The sequence below is a fragment of the Alosa pseudoharengus genome, unplaced genomic scaffold (assembly GCF_046254945.1).
Source record: "Alosa pseudoharengus isolate Yale_2024_CS ecotype anadromous, Long Island Sound unplaced genomic scaffold, YU_APseudo_1.1 YU_APseudo_1.1_scf_10, whole genome shotgun sequence".
NCBI lineage: Eukaryota > Metazoa > Chordata > Actinopteri > Clupeiformes > Clupeidae > Alosa > Alosa pseudoharengus.
In genome coordinates, this window is record NW_027468565.1 from 22590718 (window position 1) to 22600634 (window position 9917).

Consider the following 9917-nt stretch of genomic DNA (forward strand, 5'->3'; position numbering starts at 1 on the left):
GACTCCTGGGAAATGGGTGGGTGCTGAGTGCAAATGACAGAGGGAACAGTAAACAGTGTGACTAGTGAGCTGCTCATACATAATGTTAGCAGTTAGCACAGCACATGCTATGACCATTGTGTTGATGGATTTTAGTCATGGTGCCACAGTGCTAAAACAGGCTTACAGAGCCTGGAGGTGAGGACTGCTTGAGTGATGTGTTGTGATGTTTGAAAATCCTGTGGTGTGCCCATTACCCAACAGCCCACCCAAACACACATACACACACACACACACACACACAGAGAGACAGACACACATCACACACACATACACTGTCTGTATGGGATGTTTGGGTCACCTCAGTCGCTCTGTCTGGCTCTTCCCTGTGTGCCCTCTCTTGGCTGGGCTACTTGGGTGCTGACAGGTGAAGGATGAGGTCAGGGTCAGGGGGGATAGGCTCTGGGATATGCTGAGTTCTCGGGGACCCAGCCGGGATAAAACGGCCCGTGCTGATGTCACAGGTTAGAGATGTGGTGTGTCATGACACACTGGCTTAGTTTGAGGCCATGCTCTGCTTATCATCTAGGCTTCTTGGCGCGCACACACACACACACACACACACACACTCAATCTGGCAGTTACAGTACACACACACACACACAGGGGCGTATCAAGCTTTTTAAAAGTGTGGGGGTTGTGGGATAGGAAAATGAAACAATCTTGCCAAATTATAAATAACTCCCTACAGGGACGTTGTAAGTATTTTCTGAGAGGGGTGCGGACTATATTGGTGTCCGGCAGTTTCTACCCCGAAAAAAAATTGAAATTCTGATTGCTAAACACACCATTTTAATGCAGTTTGCGGGACAGAAGAAGCAACGCCCCTCATACTGTATGTGTGGCTCATGTGACATGTAGGCCTACATGATCTACCTATCACTTCACTATTTGACACTACCATACATGGAGACATATCTCATGTTATAAATCAAGAAATCATTTCAGAAATTATGTTTTGTGCATATGGGTTAGCAGGCTACAATAAATTGCCCTAACAGACAGCAGCCTAATTTCGAGGTATCACTAATACCTAAATAAATATAATAATAAAGAATACAGAACTATAAGCTCAAATTCAAAAACGTTTGAAGTCTAACCAAACATATGCAAAGGGAATATAAATAAATTGTGTTGCATATAGCCAGCTTAATTAATTTCAATTTAAAGATTATGATTAGCAGTTTCTATGCTTTTTCCATTAATAGTTACAGGAAGCCACGTTGTTGTTTAAACTATTGTTGCTTCTAGCCCACGTTACAGTTTCACTTGCTGCAGGGACACACACATTGCATGAGCGCTCTATATGAGTTCTACATGCTGGAAATCTTAGTTCTCAGATGTAGAACTCAAATGTGTCTTGACGCCTTCGTTTGTAAGATCAAAATAAGATGTTCTAAATGGAACGCGATCGTAAGACATTAAGATCTCCAGTAGATGTAGCACTACGAGACACATTGACAGTGAAATCAGATCAGACGTGTGAAGCACCGGGCATAACTTAATTTCGCGGCTACGTGGACCAGTAGCCTAGGTTAATTGTTGAGGAGGCCCATAGTTTGAGAAAAGCTGCAGATCATAGACAGAGAAAGCATAATGCTCTGAGAACAGTAGCCAAAGGTCTTTCTGCACAAACAAGTGCATTGGTGCGCGCACCCCCGCATTCACTTTGACTCTCTGCATTTATACAGTGTGACAAAAACTGTCAGTCAGAAAGATGCACACTTTGAATTTGATCAGAGCGGCTCTGGTTCTTCACTGGCTAACTATATGTGATTGGCTGGATGACCATTCAATCAAATCAACAGACCTATTTGTGTCTCTTTGTGTTCGCGTTGTGGTAGATACGGTTCCAACTCTTTACGGGAGCGTTAATTTCCATATTTTACTTTCATTTTAATCTGACAAAAAGTGTGGGGGATAGAATCGTGTTCCAGCAAAAGTGTGTACGTTATAACACCCACATCCCCCACGCTTGCTACGCGCCTGCACACACACGCACACACACACAGACACCCACAGACACACACAAACCCTCACAGAGAGATGTGTGTGTGTACACACACATACACAAACATTCACACTCACTCTCACACAAATGCACACATTCACACAGATTGTCTCTCTTTCAAAAAAAAAACAACACACATCAAGAGGCAGGGAGACAGACCCGTGTGTGTGTGTGTGTAATGTGATCTGAGGTCTGTGAGGTTCACCTGTCGCTCTCCAGTTCTCTCTAAGGTGTGGGATTACATAGCACCAACGTCAGACCCAGCATGGCATCAGGTAAACAGGGAGAAAGAAGCTAACAGCCCTCATACTGTACGTTACCCTATTACTGTAAAACCTCTACAGGGGAAAACACAAGAGTCCCAATCCCATTAAAGAGGAATACAATTAGCTTCCCTTCCTTTGTTTCGCTTCAGCAAATTTCCATTTGAGAAAGAGAGACTGGTGATATTGGAGATGAAGTCTGTGTTCTATCAGTGCTGCTACTGCTGCTGTTGATGCAGTCAGATCAGCTGGATTCATCAAAGAGTCTTCCAGTGCAAGGCATTACAGTGAAAAGTGCCCTGAGTGATTCATTTACCCGGATGCTTCATTAGGCTCAGTTTCAACTTCATGGAAGACATCCTCTCCTTTCCTCACAGGGTGAAGGCCTTAATTGAAAGCAGAGCAGGATTCCAGCATCTTTATGGTAATGTTTAGTAGCATTTTTTATTGGTGGGTGTTCTTTTTTCCCCCAGACTATTCTTGAATTGTAATGCTCTTTTTCAGTTCACTGCTTTTTCTCTTTTACACACACTCTCTCACCAATTCTTATACTCTTTCTTTACCTCCGTCATATTTTCTTTCACCCTCCTTCCTCTCTTTCATAGGCAGCATTAAAGTCCAATTCTACTCTGAAGTGTACGAAGCACGCTGATCTTTCACCAGGCACGCCCGCCTCTCACTCCTAAGCTGCAACACTCTCCTTCTTGCCTTGAAGTGCGACGAGGGAAAAAACTCTGCATGGACGTCACACTGCTGAAAATGTGAAACTCTCCACCTGTTAGGGACACACTGGTCTGGTGTTCAATGACAAAACCTTGGGAGGGGTGGGGTTACTGTGGAGGGGCAGGGGGTGTAGTAGAGGAAAGAGGTGGGGGGGGGGTTGGAGTAACGGCTGACTAGGCTGGTGAGGCATAGAATAGAATGAAAAGGAACCCTTCACCAGACAGCTCACCCCTGGTCCGTATCGCATTCCCTTTTATGCTCAAAGGGGGTTTGATGTTCATGGGGATTCGCATGGATCAGTGCAATCTCTGTCTCCGGTATTAATATTTCACAGGCTACACACACACGCACATGCACAACATATACACTGTCACACACACACACATACACTCACACACAAGCACACAGCAACCTAAGGCGTTCAGCAGGCCTTGCACACAGAAGAAATGAAATCCCTGCAACTTTGCCAGGCTGGGTGTCCCATGGAGTCATGTAAAAATAGGAGCATATCCCTTTGGCTCTTCCTAGCAATGTGCAGTGGTAATAGACTTATGTATTTCAAAAGTGGTTTTGAAATACATAAATTATAGATATTTTTATGAAACTACTGTCTGGATGGTGGTGCAAGTCTGAAATACTGATTATTTCTAGCGTTCTCCCATGTGACGTCCACACTTCCATAGGCAGACGCAGCGATCCTACTGGGGGAGTGTGTGTCAACCTCCAGACATCGCCTGAGCCCGGAGGAGCACATTAGCGCAGGGGTGGGCAACTAATTTCCCCAAGGGGCCACATGACAAACTGGGACTGTTGAGGAGGGCCGGACCCAAAATACCGAACTCAAGTCTGAACTCAATTCTGTTCAATTCTATTCTGTTCTTGTATAACATTAAGTAAATCATATGGTTTTGTTTACTAGTCGTAAGAACAGATGAAAATGTGAGCGAGACAAAGGAAAAACAGCAATATTTAATCTATGTCCAGTATTTAATCCTCATTATCGAAAATGATTTTTTGACATTGACATTTTTTTTCAGTTTTCAAAGACTGATATAAAAAAGTACTACAATATCTATATAATTAGGCTAGGTCATGAAAATGTGAAGGAGTCAGTACAACTGATAGGCCTGTGCCACCATTTCATACTCAGCAATATTTCATCATTAAATCATTACCATCATTAAATTAACTCTATGCAGAATTAGACTACGAAAATGTGGAGCAGACAATAGTAGGCTGTCATTAGTTAATCAACATGCACAAAGAAAACTATTTTAAAAATGTAGGCTATGGTTTTGCTTTAACTTTATGCACATAACTGTGATTGGTCAACTCGCTCTGTGTGTTGAGCCGGATGCTTTAAGCAACCTGTGGGTAGTAGCATCATACTAGTTCGCTAACATAAGCTTTGCAAATAAACTCAGACATATTTTGGTTACAATTACGGGGTTATCCGATTGTAAACTGTCTATCTGCCAGTAACTTTTTGAAATGAACACTTCGTATCGCCAACGAGCACCAGTAGGAGTTCGTTCTAACAACCTTTGCGGTGGTGAGCGACGCAAACATAAGAGACACAAAACTTTGAAAGGTTTACGCCGACGTAAAGGCAACTGCATTGTGTCGACGCAGAAGCATAAATTCACCAGCACATCAGTGAGGGTGTTTACGTCGTATGCATCCACGCACAAATGTATGGGCGTACAAATAGCAGTCGCTTTCAAAATAAAAACAACGATATTGATTTGCATGCATTATCTCTATGCTAGGCTCTTGACTATTGTTCTTTCACGGACCTTACGCGGGCCGGTCAGGGAAAGCCCACGGGCCGGATGTGGCCCGCGGGCCGTATGTTGCCCATGTATGCATTAGCGTGTTATTAGCCCTGTGACCACTGGGTCCTGTCTGTGTCGCCACAGTGACGTTGATGACCAGTGCATTACGTGTCAAAGCACACAGGTCTTCCCACCCTCTCTTCCCCCCTCTTTCTCCTCTCCCATCTTTTCTTTTCTCTCCTCCACTCCTCTTCTCCATTCGTCATTCCTCTCCTATCCTTCACTCCTTCTCTGGTCCCCTCTACCATCCTCACGTATGATTTAACCATGTAGTGCACTCATTATATCAGTGTGTGTATAGTAACCATGTAGTGCACTCATTATATCAGTGTGTGTGCACACTAACCATGTAGTGCACTCATTATATCAGTGTGTGCACACTAACCATGTAGTGCACTCATTATATCAGTGTGTGTATAGTAACCATGTAGTGCACTCATTATATCAGTGTATGCACACTAACCATGTAGTGCACTCATTGTATCAGTGTATGCACACTAACCATGTAGTGCACTCATTATATCAGTGTGTGTATAGTAACCATTTAGTGCACTCATTATATCAGTGTATGCACACTAACCATGTAGTGCACTCATTGTATCAGTGTATGCACACTAACCATGTAGTGCACTCATTATATCAGTGTTTGCATAGTAACCATGTGGTGCACTCATTATATCAGTGTATGCACACTAACCATGTGGTGCACTCATTGTATCAGTGTGTGCACACTAACCATGTAGTGCACTCATTATATCAGTGTGTGTGCTCCCCTCCAGTCCACTTCAGTTTTCTTCTCCTCTCTCCTCCTCTTCTCCCTAACTCTATACCTCTCTCCCTGTCTTTTCTTCTGCCCTCTATTCTCCCTCATCCCCTACTCTTCTCCTCCTCTCTTCATTCCTGCCCTCTTCTCCTCCTGCTCTCTCCTTCCCTCTTTTCTCTTCCTCCCCTCTTCTCCCTTCTCTTCTCCTCTCTTACCCTGATTTACTCTCTCCTGTTTTTTAATTTCCTCCTCTCTTCCTCCCACCCTTCTTTTCTTCTCTCTTCATTGATTTACTCTCTTCCCCTCTTCTCTCCTCTCCTTTTCATCTCTCTCTCCCACCATTCTCTCTGTCCCCAGCTCTCCCTGTTTGCCCCCCTCTCTTTCCCTCTCTCTCCTTCTCTTTCCCTCTCTCTCTCTCTCCCTCTCTCCACAGCTGGTCTTTAATCTGTCCACTCTTACTGATTTGAGGGCAATTAGGCAGATCAAAAACACCTCTGGCGGGATCAAGCAGGTGTCAATCCATCAGCAGCAGGGGGGACTCCAGGGGGGCAGGGCGGTGTGCCTCCTCTCAGTGGTGGCATTTTGACAGCATTCTCTTACCCCTGGCATTCTCTCTCAACCTGCACCTCTGCCTGGTGAGAGCCGGTCTCCCCCTCTAAAATCTCTCTCTCTCTCTCTTTCTCTCTATCTCTCTCTCTCTCTCTCTGATGTTTCTTTTTAATTTATAACTTGTATGTGTTTTTAACAATGTTTTTATTGTGTAGTGGTTAAACACCTGATATTGTTTCAATAAAGGAGTGTTAAGCCTCTCTCTCTCTATCTGTCTCCCTTTCTCTCTCTCCCTATCCCTCTCTCTCGATGGCTGACTGGCCGGCCCCATCTCATCTCCCTCGCTGTCGGGGATTAGGGAACTAATCCCTGGCCTGATTTAGTCGTCCCCTTCTCTGTCTGTCAGAGCTAGCCATCGCTCTTGTTTGTCTGACTGAGACATATCCCATGTGCTAGCCTAATGAGGATGCCAGCAGGACTGTATTTGTGTGTGTGTGTGTGTGTGTGTGTGTAGGGATAGATAGAGAGAGAGAATGTGTTGAGTATAATTTGACGATACACAGTTTGTGAAGTGTTTGTGTTATAAATAGGTAAATGGAGTGATGTGTGTGTAGAGAGAGTGTGTGAGAGAGGGAGGGAGAGAGAATTTGTAAATTAAATGACAATACACAGTTTGTGAAGTGCACTTTGAATTGGAGTGTTTGTGTTATACATAGATAAATTGAGTGCTGTCTGTGTGTGTGTGTGTGTGTGTGTGTGTGTGTGTGTGTGTGTGTGTGTGTATGCAATGTTTGTGTGTGTGTGAGAGAGAGAGAGAGAGAGAGAGAGAGAGAGAGATATGCACAGAATAACTTGTAGACTAAAATATGAACTGTGAGTTTGTGCAGGTGGTAATTTGACAGTGTGTAGGCTGCGAAGTGCACTTTGAATTTGAATGTAGGCAAAGCATTTGAATTTTCATTGTGTAATAGTCCATGTGTGCGTGTGCGCGCGTGTGTGTGTGTGTGTGTGTGTGTGTGTGTGTGTGTGTGTGTGTGTGTGTGTGTGTGTGTGTGTGTATCTGTCTGTCTGTCACCATGTGTGAATGCTTAGGTTGCCCATACATTTTTTTGTCACAATCAGTTCTTCTCTGACAGGCAAACACTTAGATAAATGCAGCAAGGATGTACCCTGCCAAATGAAATATGTGTGTGTGTGTGTGTGTGTGTGTGTGTGTGTGTGTGTGTGTGTGCTGCCATTTGTGTGTGTTGCTGCTTGCCACCTAGGATGCGCCCTCTGATGGGGGTCACAGGCTATCAGCGTCCCTGACTGACGCGCGCTGTGTGCCCCCCCCCCCCCCCCCCCCCCCCCCCCACACACACACACACACACATCTCCACACCACACACACAGAGTTTCGCAAAGCCACGGCTTGTTTGCGCATTTCCCCTCCGGGCGTTCGTCTTGAAACTTAATGAGTTTTGCCAAGGACAAGTAGCGTGTGTAGGCTGATAATGCCACTCGCGCGCTCTCTCTCTCTCTCTCTGTGCGTCTCTTTTTGGTCGTGCACCTCCTCTCTCTGCCGCATTTACCATCGTAGGCTACCTACACACACACACACACACACACACACACACACACACACACACACACAGGCTATTTGTAACATTAGTGGATGCTCATGTGCCACTCCAGCATAAGATACAAGAACCCTGGAGGTTGGGGTCCGGGGTCAGGAGGAAAATGCATTATAGGGTCCTTTCATTTAGTCTATGACACATCGTGTGCTGTTCATACTGTAATTTTTTTTTGTACACATACAAGACATGCCCACAACCCAGTCATTTTGAATGTGCTTTGACATTTGATAGGTTAAGAGGACGTGTAGTGTCACGCGTAATAAACATGGGTCTAAATGCTACCATAACTCAGCCAAATGAAGAAGATGACGTGCTGTGTTAAGTGCGTTTTGTACAGCGTGCGTACAGTAGGCTATAGTGCGTGACTTCCAAAAGACAAACAGGCTACACATTAGGCTAGTGTTTCTGGTCAGATTGACATCAGGACAATAGTTGCTGCGCAAAGTCTTTATCCGACAAAATTCCACAATTACTGTCCTAATATGCCGCGTAATGCTCATGCTGATTGATATCGCATGTTGGGGATGAAAAGATGCAATTAGCTCTGCTCAAAGTTAAGACACCCTCTACCCGGTGCCCCGCATCAGGGAGAAGCTGAGTGCATGACGCTGATGAGCCCTCATACAGTCGAAGGCAGTACAGTAAAGCGACCTGGAAGGCTCTCCTCTCAGCTCCTTTCCCTGGCTGGAACCGAGCGTAATTTTTGCACTAGAAAGAGACCATCTGTGTCGGTATGACTTAGGTGCTACTCTGTGACTCCAGCCAAATAATGTTGTGAAATACGCAAGCACTTCGCAAACTTGAATGCGAGCTGGCAGGCACCCAAACGCACGCGCGCACAGACACACACACACACACACTTTCTGCAGCAGTGTGCAGCCTACGGGACGCTAGCCTCTCTTCCGCGCAGCGCAGACAGTTTTACGCGGTTTGAGAGGGGTGAAGAAATGGTCGACGCAAAAGGTCGGCTGTCTGGAGTGGACTGACTCGGATATTCCCAATATTCCCGCTTCCAATACGTTGGATACACGGTCCTCTGCAGGGTAATAACGCGGAGCTGACCGGTTATCACAAAGTGATTACCAAGAGCTGGGATGCCTTGTCTTTCCAAAGAATGGTAAGGGCTGGCATTTTCTTTCCTATAATGTATCGTCACTACAAGGTGTATAACTTGATTAAGATTATTTTTCACAGTAAAAGCCACTAGGTAGTACAGTAAATCCTTTAAGCCTACATATTGACTCACAATCATGTGTCTATTCTTCAAATAATGTGTCTATTCTTCAAAACCAATTCAGTAAATGTTACACTACAGAAAAGGTGTTTAAAACTGTTATAAGACTGTTAAGTTGTAGTAAATAAGAATCCCGAAATTGCTTCTTACTGGAGATATTACTGAAGAAAGTTTTAACAAATTGAGTTCTGACTCCGCGCCTAATTACTTATCGCGGTCTGTTAGAATTCGTTTTACCTACCTGTCTCGTTAAGATAGATAAAGTGGGATAAGACTTGTTATTCAACATACAGGTAGTGTTTGCAATAAATGTGTCCATAATGTGATTGATGTCTCTCGCGTTCCGTTCCTGTAGATCATTTCGTATTCCAGAGGCTGTTTCTTTCATCGACATAGCAATTCATCTAACTTGCGCGTTTCGAGCACACTCTGGTGTAGGTCTTCGTATGGGGAAAGTGAAATGTTTATACATTTTGGACACTAAGAAGGCAGTGGCATTTTCATACGTTTCGGTCTATGGATCAAACCAAATGTGGTTGCCTGCGGAACATATCTGAAAAGTGCGCCGAGCGATGAATGCTCCCGTGGCACTTGCCTACGGCACGTATCCAAAACACATCGCACAATTAACCATAGGCTACGTCCTTTGAGACAGGGAACAAATTCATAGTTTCCAACAGTTATCAGGACCAGTAAAGATAAGGACCAATAGGAATGTTACCATACAAGTAATGTTCAGTAGGAATTTATTAAATTCCTCTCACACACCAAGATGTGGGATTATCGTTGTGTATTTAACTCTTGGTCCACTCATGGCTTGTGTTTCCGAGGTTACGGAGGGTTAACTGTCTTTTTCAGTTGGCCGTCACAGCTGACCTCAA